Source organism: Solanum stenotomum, chromosome 1, assembly GCF_019186545.1.
Source record: "Solanum stenotomum isolate F172 chromosome 1, ASM1918654v1, whole genome shotgun sequence".
In the NCBI taxonomy this organism is placed as follows: Eukaryota; Viridiplantae; Streptophyta; class Magnoliopsida; order Solanales; family Solanaceae; genus Solanum; species Solanum stenotomum.
This window is the reverse complement of record NC_064282.1, coordinates 66,216,271-66,235,430: the sequence shown is the minus strand read 5'-3', so window position 1 is coordinate 66,235,430 and position 19,160 is coordinate 66,216,271. Positions and strand designations below refer to the sequence as shown.

Sequence of the window (19,160 nt, the reverse complement as noted above, 5' to 3'; positions counted from 1 at the left end):
AAACATAAATTCAATCATAATCCATCATAAATTAACCTTTGAAAACGTTTTAGAAAAGAACCCATGACTTAGAGTGAAACCCTAGGTTTTTGAGAAACTTGAAAGCTTTGAAATCAACTTTTGAAGGGACTCAATAAGTGAAAGCTACCCATAGATCAAAAGCCACCATACCTTAATGGAGTTTTCCCCTAAATTTAAGAAGAAAGACTTTGGTTCTTCAAGCCCTAGCCCCCACTTCTTCTTCTTTGGTAACTTCTAGAGAGAGAAATTTTGGAGTATATGAACTCTTTTGGTTTGATTTGGGATTTTTGGGAACAATGAAGTAAATGGGGTGTTTAATGACTTAAAATCATTTATATATGTGAAATAAAACAATTAAAATCGACCCTATAAAATAACTAATTAAAAAGGAATTTACAAAAATGACCCTACTTAGGCAGCCCACTACCAGGCACGACGAGAGGACCTCATGAGTCGTGGTCCTTGGGTAGTGGCTAAGGCTTGAGGTCTTGGCCTCCACAAGCCTAAGGGGTCTTCATGAGCCCCTTCACGATCCGTCAAGGTCACCATGGCCCGTGGTGGTGCCCCTGGTTCCTTGACCAGTAGCTCCTCCAACTTTTCATGCCTCCCATAAGGCAAAGGAGACCCCACGAGCATTCCCACGGGCCGTGGTCATGACCACGAGTCGTGAAGTGGCTCGTGAAGGGGAGCCTTGACTTGGGCACTTTTGGGGCACACTGCCTCACCAACCACGGGTGGCAACATGGCTCGTGGTGGCCACCATGGGTCCTGAAGACCCTCGTAGTCATGGTAGGCAGTGGCTAGGTGAGTATTTGGTAGCCTTGGCCCCCTAGCCATGGGCTTCACAAAAATCCCTTGGCCCTTGCCCTTTAACCATGGCGTTAACCCTCACGTTTTAGGCTCTAGTTCAACTTACTAATATCTGAGGTGTTACATTATATCCCCATTGGGAACATTCATCCTCCAATGACACATTTAAACGCCTTACGGAATTAAAGACCCAAGACTAGTGACCCATCATGCATGACACATCAATATATTGCACAAATCATAGGAGGAAACATCAATTCCATATCAATAAAGTCAGTGCAATACAAGTAAGTAGGAACTACATCTACAAACCCCATTATGCATGAAAACATCAACGTTTCTCATTTTATTGGAGGAATTTCCTTCTCTTAACTCAAATCATGCTCATCATAACATCATTAAGCCAATTATGCAATTATTTTCTAAAGCACATTTAAGCATGTTCAACAAGTCATCTCATGAAGCATATAGACAACTCATACTAGGTGAACATCTACATGAGGAATAAAAATCATTATAACTTATTTTCCTATTAAACATGAATTCATCAAGAACATGCATAAAGTAAGGAGAACATGGAAACACATAAATCACACATGCCTCCAAAACATGAAACAAGTTATAAGGGACTCTTGGTCTCAAGCTTGAATAAGAATAGAAGAAAGTGATAAGGATATCAGAACTCTCAACAACCTTACTTTTGAACATACCATATCCCCCTTGGGAGAAAACCAATACTTAGGCTAACATGAAAATAACATATGGACCTTAATAAAACATTCACAACTTTAAGAAACTATCAACATACACGTGCCTTCATCCGCAAGGGCTCCTTTGTCCTCTCAAGTAGCATCCTCTACTACTAACCCTTAAAAGACCCTCCTCAACATTTCCATGGAAACAACTTCCTTACTCTTCTATTTCTTAACTTGCCGGTCTAAGATCCCAACCGGTACTTCTAAACTAGGGAGGTTTTCATTAAGAAACTCTTGCTCACAAACAACCTTACCAACATTGCTCAAGGTCTCATATGAGTCTTCCAAATTGGGTCTACACCTCTTAAGGTAAAAATTTCAAGCAAACCTAACTCATGGACATAAAGGATACTCAACGACCTTGATATCTAAGCACATTATCTCCCCCTTGGGAGCAAGGCTATACAAACTCTTTTAAGCATCACTTATTCCAATTCTAAGGTCGGAGAAAGTCATCACTAAGACTTCACACCCATCACACAAGATGATTCTAAACCAAGGTGAATTACACTTCTACCCTTCTTAGAGGAGTCTACTCTCTCAACACATCTAGGCATTTCTAAAACACCTATTTCTCAAATCATTTAACATACCTCAAAACTCATCATGACTTTCTATCAACAACACACATAACCATAAAGAAACCCCTCTATACCAGATGATTTAATCTAAATCTATCATATCAAGCCTTATCTAGTCACATAGCCACAATTTGCATCACTACTAACCTTTTCTCCCTTGATCCTTGTAGCATTAGCCCTTTGAGTAGACGCATCTTCAAGACCGTCAGATAAGGAATAGGAGAGAGATCTTATAGAGTTAAACTCTATGGCACGACTTAGAGTAATGAAAGAAGTGTATTTTCCTAATATCATATATCCTCTCATTCATAAATGTGGTGCGCTTCACATTATCACTACTAGCAATAAGCTATTTACTGACTACAACTCCCAACTACAAATCTGTAATCGGAAATCTGGATAATTTTTCGACTACTGTAATCGGTACATTAAAATTTATATTTATTTTAATTTATTTTAATTGTTTTTAAATTTTACCGACAATGATTTCGACTACTAAAGTCGTAAGTTTTTTAAATAAAGTCAACAAAATAATAGAGTAGTGTTCCGATTACAGTAGTCAGCAACTTATTAAAATAACTAAAAAATAATTTTAATTAGCGACTACTGTAGTTAGCAATTTTACAATATTTTTTAACTAAAATTAATTTAGTTTTTTTATTACAGTAAACTAATAGCGAAGGTCCCTAGTTCAATCCTAGGCATCAAAATTTTACTTTGTAAATATTTTTTTAATTAGTAAATTCTGACCCCATTAATTAGAAAAGAGAAAATTAGTCTAAAGTAATAGTAATAGTATTCTTGACCCATTATTTCACAAATAAACTACCGCATCTCTAAAATCTAAAAGGATTAGAGCTACTGCAACTTTTTCAATAAACTACCGCATCTCAACAACGAGTTTTTCACGAGGATAAGCTTTTTTCCAGAATCTAAAAGCAAATTGTTTCAAGAATCGTTTGAAAGAGGTACGGTAAACTCTTCTCCTTTTTAGGGACTCAATTTGGTTGAGGTACTGTAAAGTCTTTTCCTCTTTAGGGTTTCAATTTGGTTGAGGTACTGTAAAGTCTCCTACTCTTTAGTATGTGATTTTGCTCGAGGAACCTTCCAAGGGTTGTTTGAATTGAAAATTGTTTCAAAAATACATTTATTAGTTGCAACATATGAATGTTTTCCTCAATTAGGCATTTTCTTGCGGTTGTTATTATTTCTCTTTGTTGTTATTACTCTTTGCGTGAAAATAGTTGAAGAAGAAAGTATGATGTTTCTTTTACTAGGGTCTATATCCTTGATCTCAGATATATTTATTAGTTCCCCTGTATATTACATAGGCTGTAGATTCAACATCATGTATAAGCATACAATAGCCAATATTAGAGAGTTACTTTGGTTTAAGTTTTCAAGTTCAAAGCATGTTTGATTTTCCTTTTTTCTCATCTTAGAGTAGAAAGTCCAGTTGCAAAATGTTCAGAATGTGGTAGTCTACACTACAAATCAATTGGCTTTGACCTCTCACAACACTACAAAACAAACAGTAAGAGGTTATCTAATAATACTATTTCTTGTGATAGCAAGAAAATGATCTTCATTAAAGTAAAAGAAGATCCTAAAGGTATACTTAACCAGTAAATTTGTTGTGAAGCCTGTGATATTTTATCTGTTCTCTAAAGTAATCGAGCATATGCAAGGTCTTGTTGAACGTCTTGTTAAAAACTTGGTAAATTTTTTGCTTCGACCCATTCAGATAGTTTGCTTGAAGTTCTTTTAAAAGGGAAAAAATATACTACACATATGTCATAAGTTGTAGTTTTGTTATGATTTGTTTTTTATTTTGTTCTTGAAAATAATATTTAGGATATCAAAAACAATGTTTATCGTAATGAAGGAAATTGTTACAATGAGTACTTTTTTCCAATTTCAATGTGAGATGAACCATGCATTTTTAGGAATGTGCTTTTTATTCTATTACTATTCTGGGTATGCGTTATGATTACGTTTTTGTCACAACCCGGGAGCACCCCCTAGTCGTAACCGGCGTACTCGACCTCGAAGAGGTCTAATACAAGCCTCTTAGCATTCATTCATCGCATAGACACCAAAACTATAAGGAATTAAAAACTTTCTTCACACACGAAGATACTTTCAATAAATAGCAAGCGGAAGACTTTCTAGACTTTATACAATATGTCTCAAAACCATCTAATACTTGAATATAACATTGGGACTAAGCCCACTCAAAACCTAAGCAAATACTAGAGAGAAATGAAAAGAACATGTTGGTTATTGCCCTCGAATCTATGAGGACTCACCAAGTCTTCATCTTCAACTCTTAAAANAACTGAATCTTTATTTGTTATTTGATTACATGCCTTAGTTTGTAATGGGATAGATGTTGAATGTACCGTAAATTGCTAAATCAAGCCTTGCCCAATCAAACGAATAAAAAACTAGATTGAACTTTAGCAAGTTCCATTTCCTTTTTCTCCTATTTAATTTTTCTTCAATCAACAAATTTGAGTTAATATATTCTTAATTTTCTCTACAGAATCGGATTGCTATTTAATTTTCTCGACCACTCTGCAGGCGTCTCCTCTATACTCTCGATTATATCTCTCTTTTCACAACCGGTTAGTTCAAACTTTAAGATTTTCTATTTTTCATTTATGAAGTACTGATTATGCTTATCGATAGTCTATATTTTGTCATCTAGGTGCCTCTCTGTACTTAGCTATCTAGGTTATATGTTGAAAAGTGCTATAATATGTGGTGTTCTCTTACTTTCTTAAACAAGTTTATGTCAAATATGAACAATTTTTTTATATTATATAGCTGAAAATTCTCCATTTATATTATTTCATTTACAGAAGTGTTCTTGATCGAATTGTTGCTAGTTTGTTTAGTTAAATTCCGAACATTTTGTATTCGTGTCAATGGAATTCGCACATCATAAATGGATGTATGATAGAACTCATCCTAATCGTGCGGGATTGAGGGTGGAATTTATTAATGGGGTTAAAGAATTTATTGCAAAGGCGACAACTAGAAATGATTTTTTTATAGAAAGCACAATTAGGTGTCCTTGTGCCAAATGCTAGTGTATCAAGTTATTAAAACCAGATATAGTTGAATTTCATATTCTGAAGAAGGGATTTATGGATAATTATTATGTCTGGACAATTCATGGAGAGAATGACGCCACTGTAGCTAATGTTGATTTTCAGAATGCGTTTAATGGTGTGGATAATCCTGTAGATAATAATAATGTTGAAAGTTCTCGATTCAATGAAATGTTGAGGGATGCTTTTGGGATGTTCCCAGGGGCTCAATCCGAACCAAATAATGAGGCCAAACGCTTCTATGAACAATTAACTAAAGCTAATCGACCATTATGTAAAGGTTCAATGGATTCTAAGTTGTTTGTTGTTGTCAGATTGCTAAGTATAAAGTCGAATTATTCAATTTCTCAAGCAAGGATGGATTCTATCATTGGGCTCATGAATGAACTTAATCTGAATAAAATTGACTTACCTAAAGATTTCTACATGACAAAGAAGATGGTTTCTAAGTTACGACTTTCATCAAAAAGGATTGACAGTTGTGAAAAAGGTTGCATGTTATTTTATAAAAATGATGCATCTTTAGAGAATTGCAAATTTTGTAATCAAGCTCGTTATAAGGAAGCCACAAATGTCAAAAAGAAGAAGGTTCCAGTGAAGGCAATGCTTTACTTACCCCTTATACGTAGGTTAAAGATGTTTATGCATCAATGAGCTCTGCACCTCATATGAGATGACATTATGAACATAAAAGGACACTTGGTGTTCTATGTCATCCATCAGATGGAGAAGCATGGAAACATTTTGATAGAGTTTTTCCTGAATTTGCTAGTGAACCTAGAACCATTAGGTTAGGATTATGTTCTGATGGATTCATTCCATTCATTGTCTCTACAACACAATATTCATGTTGGCCAGTAGTTGTTATGCCATATAATCTCCCCCCCCCCCCCGAGTTATGTATGACAAGTCCATATTTGTTCCTAACTTGCATTGTTCCAGGTCCAAACAATCCAAAAAAATTGATTGACATATACTTGCAGCCTTTGATCGATGATTAAAATTGTTGTGGAATCAAGGTTTTGAAACATATAATGTATTCCATAAACAAAACTTCATATTGCGTGCTGCATTGATGTGGATTATAAATGATTTTCCTACATAGTGAATGTTGTCTCGGTGGTCAAGTGCTGGTAAGTTAACTTGCCCATGTTGCATGGAAGACACAAAAGCATTCACATCAAAACATGGAGGTAGGAACTCATGGTTCGATTGTCACCATTGATTCTTGCCAATGGTTCATGAATTTAGGAGTAATACTAGTGCATTTATGAAGAACCAAATTGATTTTGAAGAGCCACCTACAACTTTATCGTCTGAAGAAATGTGGCGTAGGGTTAGGGATATACCTAAGGTAACAGATTCTCCACCATATAAGATACCTGGTTATTGTGTTACACATAATTGGACAAAACAAAGCATATTTTGGGAGTTACCTTATTGGAAGCATAACCTTCTTGCCATAATTTGGATGCCATGCATCTTGAAAAAACTTTTTTGACAACATATTTAATATTGTGATGGATATCAATAACAAGACAAAAGATAATTTGAAGGCTAGGAAGGACTTAAAAGAATATTGCAGGCAAAGTGAGTTGTACTTGACATACCTTAACAACAAGATTAAGAAGCCCAAGGCTAGTTACACATTCACTTTGAATGAGAAGAGAGAGATTTGTGATTGGGTAAAAAATTTAAAGATGCCTGATGGATATGCTTCAAACTTATCTAGATGTGTCGATATGAAAGAAGGAAAGTTGATGTCTATGAAAATCCATGATTGTCACGTTTTCATGGAATCTTTGATGCCTATTGCATTCAAGTCCTTGCATGATAGAATATGGAACCCCATCACAGAAATATGCCTTTTTTGTCAAAGAGCTGTGTTCTAGCACATTGAGGGTGGAGAACCTAAATTACATGGAGAGTAACATTTGCCTAGCTTTAAACAAATTGGCAAAAATATTTCCTCCTAGTTTTTTCAATGTAATGGAACATCTCCCAATTCATCTTGTGCAAGAGGCACGACTTGGAGGTCCAGTTCAAGGTAGATGGATGTATCCATTTGAGAGGTGAGTACTTTTAATTATTTTCCTTTTGTTTTTGAATTTTTTTAAAAATCATCTAAAGGTCATAGTTTACAGGAATATCGGCAAAAGTAAAAGGACCATAAAAAATAGATGGAGAATAGAGGGAGCGATGCGTGAAGCATATCTGGCAAGAGAAATTTCTAATTTTGATTCATATTATTTTGAAAATTATGTGTCGTGTTCGAGAAATAGACCCAATCGACATGATGATGGTGGAATTATTGATCCTTTGGCACCACCCTTTTCCATATTTAATCATCCACGAAAAGGAGGTCCAAAACATGCTCGAAAGTGAAAGTTAACTGAGATGGAGCTAAAGTCAGCTACAACACATGTATTACTGAATTGTCCTGAGGTCTAACATTTTCATAGGTACATATATATATATGTATCTATATATTACCTACTTCTAAACAAGATTCATCATCCCTTTAACTAATTAAGTTGTTATTTTGTTGGACAGTTAATTTGTTGGTACATATGGGAGTGATGATGTTTATCCTAGGTTTTAAAAGTGGTTTAGAGAATATGTAAGTGATACCTAATACTATTAAGCATTTGCCCATCAATTATATGTATTTTTAGAATTCTAAATTTTCTTTAATTCAATATAGGTTCATAATCCAGTCACTGTCGTGGATGTCGTGAATATCCAATTTTTCCGTGATATTTCTTGGTGACCTGGTCATAGAGTTAGAATAATGTCTAAGTACTTCATCAATGGATACAAATTTCATACAGAAGAATGGTCCAAAGGCAAGAAAACCAATAATTGTGGGGTGTGGGTGAAAGGTGAGGGGGATATTGATTATTCTGGTGTGCTTCAATATATTATAGAACTCGAGTATCTTGTTGGTTGGCCAAAGAAAAAGATAGTAATCTTTCGGTGCAAGTGGTATGATCCTAATTCTAGTGGTACAAAGGTGCATCCTCAATACCAAATAGTTGAAATTAATCACACGAGGCAGTATCGTTTCTATGATCCATTTATCATTGCACAGAATGTGAAACAAGTGTATTACATTCCTTATCCTTTGTGCAAGAATAAATCTTCGTGGCATGTAGTTATAAAAACAAAGCCCGTGGGGAGAGTGGAGTTTGACGATGCATTGAATGTAGCATATCAAAATTATATTTCAAGTGTTGAAGCAATGGTGGATAATCAATAATCAGGTGAATTGCAGCATAGTGAAGGCATCTATCAAGAATTTGATGCTATTATCCTTCAATCAAATCCAAATAACTATCGGGAAGGAACATCCAGAGCTAACGAGGAGGAATCCCAAACTGATGAATATGAAACAAGTGATGAGGAATTCCTTGAAGAAAATGAAATAAGTGATGAGGAAGAATTTGATAGTGATTATGAATCAAATGAAGAAGATTGACTTGTTTGGATCGTTGTGTTGACAAATTTAGATCATTAGCTTATCCAATGTTTTTCTCTTGAGTATAGTTGGTATGTTGAAATATGTCGGATTTGATAATGTTTGACTTGAGCTTAATATGGGCTACCGAAAATTCATTATCTCATAGTCTAGATTGTCTAAGATAAGTTTCTGTTTGAGTAATATTGTATTTTATAACAAAGGGATTTTAATTTTTTCTGATTGAGTATTCCTATATTGAAAGTGCTTCTATTTTATCATGATTTATTATAGGTAGTTTATTGTTGATTTTATTGGTTGTAAGTTGTAAATTATTCTAGCATATGGTGATTTCTTATGAGTAGTTTCTATTGTTCAAATTCAAAATTCTAGGTGCCTCTAGGGCTGCCTGAGAGTGACAAAGAAAACAAGGTTAAAAAAACGATTAAAGACAAGTAAAATGCCACATAAAAATCAAGACAACAGTATAACAAGTAACTTACTTGACACAACAAGCTGAACCTAAGTTCATTGTCCAGGTAATCTAGTTCAGCTTTGGGGCCATATATTTTTGAACCAGTTTTGCCCCAAATTGAGAGTTTTGATCAACTACACTTCCATATCCCAGCTAACTAATTCATTACAATAACTAACTTAAATAACTACATAGTCACTAATTTAATTAACTGCATGGTAACTAATTTAACTTATTGTACGGTGACTAACTCCCCCTTAAGCTTGGTGATATAAATATGTTTAGAACACCAAGTATGGATGTAAGATACTCATGCTGCACTTTACTTAGGCTCTTGGTGAATGCATCTACTGGTTTATCACTATTTGGAATGAATATTTTCCTTGACAAAGTGACAGTCTATATCAATATTTCTAGTCCTCTCATGATATACAAGTTGTAATTGATCATCTAAATCTGTGATTAGTCCAATTAACTCAACTCTTGTGGATGCAAGGCTTCTTGAGACTGTAGGTTGTTTCTTTGAATTCGATGATATTAGAGGTTTGACACATTTCCTTCTTCATATGTGAATCTGTTGTCTGAGCTGACACATTTTCTTCTTCATATGTGAGTTGTAGTGTAACAGAGGACCTTCCTATAATGCCTAAAGGGAAAAACACCTCCGCTCAAAGTAACATACCTAATCACAAAAAATGCATGATTAGTAGGATCATTGAGCTTGCTAATCATGTGTTTCCCAGCTAGTCTTTATCTTAATATAAGTCTTCTTTTTTATCAACATCCTTCACCATCCCATTGTATAGATTCTGAAACACAAAAGTCAGGGAAAAATGTTGCAGAACATTGTAGTTGCCTGGTTGCCTTAGACACTAAAATAACTATATGTACTAGACTAAACAAATAGCTGATAGTACTACTAAACTAAGCAAGTTGGTGTTTCAATAATCTTCCAACAACTACTTTGCAGGAAATCTGATTACTCAGTTCATTTTTAATATTCTTAATAGGCCCTGTACATTAGGACAACATACAGATATAACTATTTATAATGTATCATTGTGCATATTTATCTTATAAGTTATCCTTGTGCATGTATTGAGTATCTTTTTAGGGGATGAAGAAGACATCTGGAAAGCGTCGAAGCATACAAATAAGATAAAACAACATGATTCTCAACTAGCTTCATTCCCCACCACCTTTCCTCCTCAACCAGCTTCACTGCCATTTGTCGCTCCTACTCAACAGACTTGACTGCCACCAACTAAGTGTTCTCTGTCGACTTCATTATCCCCTGGATTTCCTCCCCTGTCCACTTCATTACCACCTTATTTTTCTAGTATACCACTATGCTGGACTATCCAAAATAACTCTACAGCTTCTCATGGAAAGAATACAAGCCACTCATATAAGTCAAAATGGTAGCTCCTCTTCTCTGCTTCAATCATCAACTCAAGTTGTATCTCCAGCATCATCGACACATAGCATGTCGAGGTCAAATATTGGAGTCCCTATACCAGAATCACCATATATGATTAGTAGTATTACTGCACCTGCCTATTCAAAGACTAAAAATGCTAGAGAAATTAGAGAATATGATGCTTTTCATAGGTTGATTATCACCCCTGATGAGGATGGGTAAGTTATATTTTTGTTATTTTTAATTTGGTGAATTTACTTCTTACATGAATGAAGTATAATGCAGGTTTGTGCCATCATATCTTGGCTCGCATATGGTTGCAGAATCTATTACACCATTCTTCGATGATTCTTGGGGTAGATGGAAAGAATTTATGTACAATATCAGGGAGAAAATATGGAATCAATTTAAGGTACAAATCAATTTTTTCTTATATCAGTTATCAAATATTGAATTTTTAATGTAATGGTATTTTTAATATGCCGATGAAGTGTGTATGGCAGCCATGTTATGAGAACAAAATAAATTCTATTTTTGAGAGGAATGCTCGTATTCGAGTTACTAAAATGTTGTTTGAAGCTCGAAAAAGTAATAAGAAGCCTGGTTGGCTATGAGAAGACATATGGGTTAAATCTTTGGAGAAATGGAACACTCCTGAATTTAAGAAGAAGTGTGAGCAAGGAAAGGCAGCTCGGGCCTCCGTAAAAGGTGGCTCTTTACACACCGGAGGTTCCATGAGTTTCACAGGCCACAAACGAAAAATGGTAAATTTTTAAATTGAATTTCCTTACTTCTAAAAAAATGCGATTGAACTTCATATACCTTTTTTTGCAGACAAAGTTAAAAGGTGAAGAGGTGTTTAATGTTGAGTTGTTTGAGGAGACTCATAAGAAAAGAAATAAGGATGGTACAAGGGGCGAATAGGTAGAGCCATGTGCTGAGGATACATTTGTAAGTCACAACACTTCAATATAATTTCATTTAACGTAAGCTTAGAATCTTAGATCTTTATGACAATATTGGAACAATGGCGATGTCACGATCCGAGAGTACCCCCTAGTCGTAACATGGCGTATTCGACCCCGAAGGGGCCTTATACGAGCCACATAGTCATTCATTGCATTCAATAATGAAAATAGTGCGGAATAAAAAAAAAAACTTATTTACATCCACACAATTGAACTTCATTAAAACAACTTTAAAAACACACAGCGGAAGTCTAAGTCTCACATGGCCATCCTAGACACAATCACAAAACATAAGTAGGGACACGGCCCTTTACAATCAAAAGAAGTCTATTAAGTCTATTACATGAACAAAAGGACATAAAAGTCTTATCCTCGAATCCATGAGGACATACCAAGTATTGGAGGAAAGCAATCNATGGCAGCCATGTTATGAGAACAAAATAAATTCTATTTTTGAGAGGAATGCTCGTATTCGAGTTACTAAAATGTTGTTTGAAGCTCGAAAAAGTAATAAGAAGCCTGGTTGGCTACGAGAAGACATATGGATTAAATCTTTGGAGAAATGGAACACTCCTGAATTTAAGAAGAAGTGTGAGCGAGGAAAGGCAGCGCGGGCCTCCATAAAAGATGGCTCTTTACACACCGGAGGTTCCATGAGTTTCGCAGGCCACAAACAAAAAATGGCAAATTTTAAAATTGAATTTCCTTACTTCTAAAAAAATGCGATTGAACTTCATATACCTTTTATTGCAGACAAAGTTAAAAGGTGAAGAGGTGTTTAATGTTGAGTGTTTGAGGAGACTCATAAGAAAAGAAATAAGGATTGTACAAGGGGCGAATAGGTAGAGCCATGTGCTGAGGATACATTTGTAAGTCACAATACTTCAATATCATTTCATTTAACATAAGCTTAGAATCTTAGATCTTTATGACAATATTGGAACAATGGCGATAATCTTAACTTTTCGATAGCTTCCTTCCACAAGAATTTTTTGCTTGGTTGAGGTTTGTTACTGGCTAAATTATATGGATCAGCCATTGGTTGAGTGCAAGTATTCTGTACATTCCATGGGATAGGGGAGGAAATGAGTTCTTTTTGTGGTTTTTAGTTTTAGTGATTATTATATTTTGAGCATAGGAAACTAAGCAAGTTTCTCAGTGAGATTCAAGAAAGATTGGAGTGGTGGGGAGGAAATGACTTTGAATAATCAAAGTGTACATCTCATAGGATCATGTTATGGAGTAAATTCTTGTTATGTATGATCTTTCTTGAATATACTACATCTGTGAAAGAAGTACATCTCTGTCATGTACTATTGTTGGGTGGTGTCCATTTGGTTGCTTTTGTTTTGACATGAGTGAAAGAAAGTACATCTTGTTTATAATGCATTACTTTGAATGAATTTTAGTATGAACAGGGGAGAAAGCAGATAGATTCTCTATGCTGGTCCTAACTTGTCTGTCTTTCCTCAATTTTGCTTACCTTCTCTCCTTCCTTTCAGTGTTTTGGAGTTGGCGTGATTTTATGAAACTTTCCCTTGACAGTTTGAGAGTTTTCAATTTGGGTAGGAGGAAAATGCTTTTGGCAAGTCTCCTTGCAAGTTAGTTTCTACAAGATCAAAATATCTCAAATAAAAAGACAATGATACATTCATTGTATGTTGGATAAGATGTTTACTTTAAAAAGAAAAAGTATGTATAATTTAGTTATGTTTTGAAAGAGCACTGTGAATCCTTCTTGACTCAACTAGACATAGAGATAAGAGAGATCAAGGTCAATCAAATTGGACAAGTGTAGTGAATAGAATAGAGAACAATGTAGATATGAGGGAAAACTTATTCCTTCTACATCTATAGATTGTGCAGTATTTGATGGATGTAAGATATGACCACAATACATATTATTTGGGATGAACATGTTTCGTGAGTCAAACATTTATAGTTGAATGACTTTTGAAGTACAAATGAAAATTGACTAATTTTCTATGGTAGAATTCCTTAGTAGAGTGTTCAGGGGAGATATTAACTCAGTAAACTCTCACCCTAATGTTGCCCATCTTTTCAAACAAAGATAAAATTAGTCTCTTTTATTTCAAGCATGTGTGGTATAATTATTTTAAGATAGTAGAAGAGTTGTGTGATTAATTTCTTTCTTTCTACCTTGATTTGAGAATGCCCTGTAGGCAAGGGACTAGGGCAGAAGTAGCAAAGACCACGCAATACGAATACATAGTGTTGGATATATGCCTAGCTCTTTTTAACATGAAGGTAACATTCTCTTGGTGGCTATTAGGAAGAAAAACATTCATATTCATTAAATACTACATACCACATGTTTCCAGATACGACTACTACCATAGTATTATATTATATAGCTAGTTCAAGTAATGACATAACTTAAAGGAGTTTATCGAATCATAATCGATGAACATTAGCCAAAACATAGTAGACACAATAACATCCTACCATTTATTCATACCAAACTATCCATCACACGATAGGATAAGTATATATATCTCCTACTGCTCTCCAACAATAAGATCCATGACAATACGCTTGATGTTTCTGTTGTTCTTCTTAAGCAGCCTCCTGTTCATTTCCTTGTCACAAAAACCAAGCATTCACAAAATTGAATATAGTTGACTAGGGTAGTTATTTCTTGCACAAGAAATAGGAGGGAAATTATCTTTGACGTCTGAATTAACTTACCATCTCCATCAGCTCTTCAAGGATAGGTTCCCACTCAGCAACACCACATAGTTCATCAACTGACTGCTCCAAATCATACTTATTCTTCCTCAAGATATCTTTGTTCAGATCTACCTGCTTGAAAACCATTTCCTCTAGTTTACGGAGGAGAGACACCTCAACTTCGAAGTTGATTGTATATTTTTCTTCATTGGAAGGAAACATGGATTTCTTTATTCTTTTACTCATTTGTAATTGTCTTCTTGTCTTACTTAACTATGCATTATATCTTAAAGAAATGAAGTTATTGGTTATTTAACATTTATTTCAGGTTGGATTTCAAAGAGGCTTGGATGGATGGCGTCAAACAAAACCTACTTCTGAGGCTCGTTCCACAACCCAACTAACATCTAATAATATTACTTCAATGTGGACAAATGTGGCAGGAGGTGTGAAGAAAGGTAGAGTTTACGGTCTTGGAGGACAACCTTCCTCATCTCATGCATCACCATTATTGTCTGGTGCTTCTTCTTCTGATACTTTGGAAGAAATGGAAGCAATGCGTAGAGAGATTTCAAAGCTGACAGAATGACTTAAATCATCTGAAGCTAACTATGCTAAAGTGCAAAAGTTCATGGAGAAACATATGGTTGAATCTGATGATAGCGAAGAAGAGACTGACTCTGATGAAGAGTAGATTATGTTCCAATTGTTTAGACAGTTTCTATGAGATTTAGGCTTGTTTNTGTGGCAGGAGGTGTGAACAAAGGTAGAGTTTACGGTCTTGGAGCACAACCTTTCTCATCTCATCCATCACCATTATTGTCTGGTGCTTCTTCTTCTGATACTTTAGAAGAAATGGAAGCAATGCGTAGAGAGATTTCAAAGCTGATAGAATGACTTAAATCATCTGAAGCTAACTATGCTAAAGTGCAAAAGTTCATGGAGAAACATATGGCTGAATATGATGATAGCGAAGAAGAGACTGATTCTAATGAAGAGTAGATTATGTTCCAATTGTTTAGACAGTTTCTATGAGATTTAGACTTGTTTTTAACTATTTCCTTTTGTTTTGAATATCAACTGAATACTAATTAGACTTAATTTTGATGATTCTTGAACTTTGAGACTCCATTGTGAATGAAGTGGAACTAATGGTTAGGAATGTATTTGATGTTTGGTTTTATTTTTATGTTGAATTATTATGTATGGATGGTAGTATAAATTAGCAGATGTTGTACCAAAATAAACAACAATTTTATGTATTAAGGATATAGATTTTTTTAAAAAAAACTAAAAATTCTGACTCGAGTAGTCGGAAGATCACATAATAGTTAATATATTAATATTTATACCGACTATTGTAGTCGGAAAAGTAATTGAATTACTAATAGATGCTGACCACAGTGATCGGAATATATATAATTAATTGTTTAGTTATGTAACTATTACGACAACGGTAATCGGCATTATTAGATTAATAAATTATTATTTAACAAGTTTCCGACTACAGTAGTCGGAAGTATTTAAGTTAATAAAGTATTATTTTAGTAGTGTTCCGACTACAGTGGTCGGCAGTTAAGGTACTTTATGGTCAGGTTTTATTTAATATGTTGCGACTACGGGAGTCAAAAAATACCGACTGTTGTAGTCAGCAAGTATCTTCCGACGCTTTATTTGCCGACTATGCAAAAGTAGTCGAAAAGTCATTGGAAAACTCCAATTTCCGACTACATTCCAACCAATTTTGCATTTGGAAAAAAACAAAATTCTAGTAGTGTATGAACAGGACTCTTCTAGAGGTGGCTTGTAAGACATCAATCCTAAAGACCATCCCAACATGTGCTCTCATACCATGTTTTCCACGACCCAAGCCTACACCCTGGACTTGACATGGCATACAAGACTCCGAAAAGCCTCATACAAGACTCATAGCGTTCATAACATAAGACATAAGAAAAATGGTACGGAATTTAAACTATTAATCCATACAATCAAAAACTTTATTTAGAACAACAGGAAGTCTAACTTTTGTATCACATGGCCATCTAATACATCTTTAGAAAAAAAATAGGGTCACAGTCCTTTAACATAGTACGAAATGTAAAATGACATAAAGGAAACTACTAAAGACATTCATATGTCCTCGAATCTTGAGGACTCACCAACCAGCCTTGGAGAATAGTCTATCAAAGCCCTGAACCTTAGAAATCAACTTAAGATCCGAAACCTACACTTTGTAGTAAAAATGGAAAAAAATATGGGGTATCACACAAAAATGTACCAAGTATGATGACCATGCAAAAATCATGCTTTAAAATAACATTTTGGTTGAAACCCATGCTTTATGCTAATTTTGAGAAACATCATGAACTTTAGTATAAGAGGTATAAGATACAAACATATTCAACAGGCATATCATTCAACATATTAGAACCATCATCTTAGGCAACCCTTAGTTATACTTGTGCAAAGTATGAATGTCGTCCCATTATACCACCCACACTAAGTACCCCTTTGAGGCCATCATAGACAAGGAACATTTATATTCAATAAGTCATGAAAAAGAAAGTCACTCATAATAACATTTCCAAGTTAAGCATTCATCATTACAATAAGACTTGAAGTCAACATTCCCATTAGCTCCATTAAGAGTACATTCATTTCATTAGAGATTAAGACGTTGGAGAATCACATCGTAGCCCTCTCAAAGCCTACTCGTGCAATGCATGAATGCCATCCCATACTACCACACACTTTATAGAACCTCATGAGGGACCATAGCACATATCTCTCATAATGGGAATAAGCATTAACCGACATAGACCGTGTGAGCTTAACATGGAATTCGGTGTCTATCCCACACCGTAAAGGGTTGGTCTACTTGCCTAAGGTAGGACCGGTAACATTTTAACTTAGGTGGATCCACTAGCTAATAAACATGGGGAGAGCTTCCATATTACGATACCAACTTGGTGTTACACATTTCCATGGAGTAGTTCATTCATATTTACATTATTACACATGAGAGGGTGCCATTGGCCTACCGACCCAAGGTACATTGATTCACACATGAAAGGGTGCTATAAGCCTAAGGATTCAAGGTACATTATTAGGAGATCTCATTAAATCCTCATGAATGGGTGCCACAAGCCTACCGATTCAAGGTTCATCATTTTCATAGTCATTTATGTAAGGGTTCCATAAACTTACCGATCCAAGGGTCATTATCATCAGGCATGAAAGGGTGTCATTACCCTACCGATCCAAGACACATCATTAGAGTAGCTCATAGACTCATCATGCAAGGGCTACCAACATTAGGTATACGAATTCAAGACAAAGCCTAGAATAATTCATTAATCATTGATGAAAGGCCTAGAATTCAAGTCAAAGCCTAGAATACTGATTCAATGTTCATTAAGTCAAGATACAATAGTTAGACAAGAAGAGGATGCCCTAAGACTACCAATTCAAGAAGCAACATTACATTGAAGAACCTTTCACATATATCATCATCATTCATAAGTTTATAATTGAGAATAACCTTTCAATAATAACACAATTGCATTGTAGATATGATCACATTACTTTCATTGAAATCACAAAGCATATACGTAGCATCATGATTATACAAAATTCTCCATACTTTTCCTTTCAAGGTCATGAGTAATAATTCACCAACACACCTAGAACTAATACAATTTAGTCATGAGTAATAACAAAATTCAATAAACTCAATCAATAGAGATATAATATATTCACATGCTTCCATAATGAATCAACACACTTCATGAAGTAACAATTTAGTACTTTAGGAAATTCATGGGTTCTTGGGGTATTTAATCATAAATCAATAATTAAACATTAATTTAATAATAATCCATCATAAATCAACCTGTGAAAACGTTTTAGAAAAGAACCCATGACTTATAGTGAAACCCTATGTTTTTAAGAAACTTGAAAGCATTGAAATCTACTTTTGAAGGGACTCTATGGGCGGAAACTAATCAAAAGCTACCATACCTTAATGGAGTTTTCCCCTAAGTTTGAGAAGAAAGACCTTGGTTCTTCAAGCCCTAGCCCCCAATTCTTCTTATTTTTCTTCTTCTTCTTTGGTAATTTCTAGAGAGAGAAATTTTGGAGAAGATGAACTCTTTTGGTTTGATTTGGGTTTTTTGGGAACAATGAAGTAAATGAGGTGTTTAATGACTTAAAATCATTTATATATGTGAAATAAAACAATTAAAATTGACCCCATAAAATAACTTATTAAAAAAGAATTTACAAAAATGACCCTACTTAGGCAGCCCACTCGAAGGCATCACGAGAGGACATCACAAGCCATGGTCAAGACCACGAGTCGTGGTCTTTCCCGTGGTCCTTGGTCAGTGGCTAAGGCTTGGGGTCTTGGCCTCCAGAAGTCTTAGGGGCCTTCACGAGCCCCTTCAAAATCCGTCAAGGGCACCACGACCCGTGGTGGTGCCTGTGATCCCTTGACCAGTAGCTCTTCCAACTTGTCATGCCTCCCATGAGGCTAAGGCAATCCCACGAGACTTCCCACGGTCCATGGTCATGAGAACGAGCCGTGTTGCCTGTGAAGGGGAGCTTTGCTTGTGCACTTTCGGGGCACACTGCCTCACCAACCACGGGTGGCACCATGTGGTTATGGTAGGAAGTGGCTAGGTGAGTACTAGGCATCCTTGGCCCCCTAGCCATGGACTTCACACAAAACCCTTGGCCCTTGCCCTTAACCCTTTACGTAAACCCTCACGTTTTAGGCTCTAGTTCAACCTACAAATTTCTGAGGTGTTACACAATTAAAACCCCTCACTTTCAAATTCATCCAACTTTTCCCATCATCTTCAA

At 35.4% G+C, this 19,160-nt stretch overlaps 1 protein-coding gene across 5 annotated transcripts in view; it reads right to left on the bottom strand.

The window, feature by feature from the left end:
* Positions 1-19,160, bottom strand: part of LOC125853694 (RGS1-HXK1-interacting protein 1) — a 1,101,770-nt gene that overhangs the window by 346,496 nt on the left and 736,114 nt on the right. The window contains exon 9 of one of the 5 annotated variants that reach the window (XM_049533426.1): positions 14,884-14,893. The exons of 3 other annotated variants lie outside the window; for them this stretch is intronic. The gene's annotated coding sequence lies outside the window, so the exon portion shown is untranslated. Of the gene's footprint in view, positions 1-14,883; positions 14,894-15,191; positions 15,202-19,160 lie in introns of those variants that run through there. One more of the 5 variants, XM_049533425.1, reaches the window with a different exon arrangement.